We start from the raw sequence: 713 nt of genomic DNA, 5'->3' as shown, positions 1-713 counted from the left end.
GTTATGATTAGCACAGAGCTGTTAAAATTTGAATTTTAATGGCTTTTGATTGGCCCAGAGCAGACATTTATGTCAGCGCGTTCAATTGCCGAATATTCCATATTTACCGGTATTTTTAAAAAGGTCCTGTTCACACACGATCTCTTAACGTTCCGGTAATTTACCAGTAAAGACTGTTTGTGTGAAAGGGGCTAAAGGCGCTTCAAAACGCATGTTATTCGTCAGCGGCCCGGCGTTCAAGTTGCATTTCAAAAGACATTAAGCGCGGGACATAATGGCGCGGGGTGTGAAATATGCATGCGACTGGTTCGCCGGTGACCCTTTAAACTAGAGAATCACCGGAGCTCTTCAGGAACATAATGAGAAAGATCTGTTGGCTAATTAATTGACACCGTTTTGAATATTCATCGCTGATATAACCACTACGCCTTTAATTATATTGTTGGACATCTCTCTCAGGAAGGTAAATCACTGAAGGCTTAATTAATGTAATGTATTCGCGACCCGCCGGGAACCCGAGTAAGAAGGCGCCTGGTGGGACCGTGCCGTGACACCTGGCCGCACAAGAGCGGCGCGGCGCTTTTGTTGTTCTGTTTACCGGAGTACCTGTTCTCGGGGGTTGTGGGGAAGTGTTTATCCTTGTGAAATACGAGCAAAGTGCAAACAGCTTGACAGGTTGATTTTGACTCCGCTCAGCCCCGGTGAAAAACGGG

The sequence above is a fragment of the Garra rufa genome, chromosome 15, assembly GCF_049309525.1.
Source record: "Garra rufa chromosome 15, GarRuf1.0, whole genome shotgun sequence".
Lineage (NCBI taxonomy): Eukaryota > Metazoa > Chordata > Actinopteri > Cypriniformes > Cyprinidae > Garra > Garra rufa.
The sequence above is the reverse complement of the archived record's forward strand: the minus strand, read 5'-3'. Positions refer to the sequence as shown.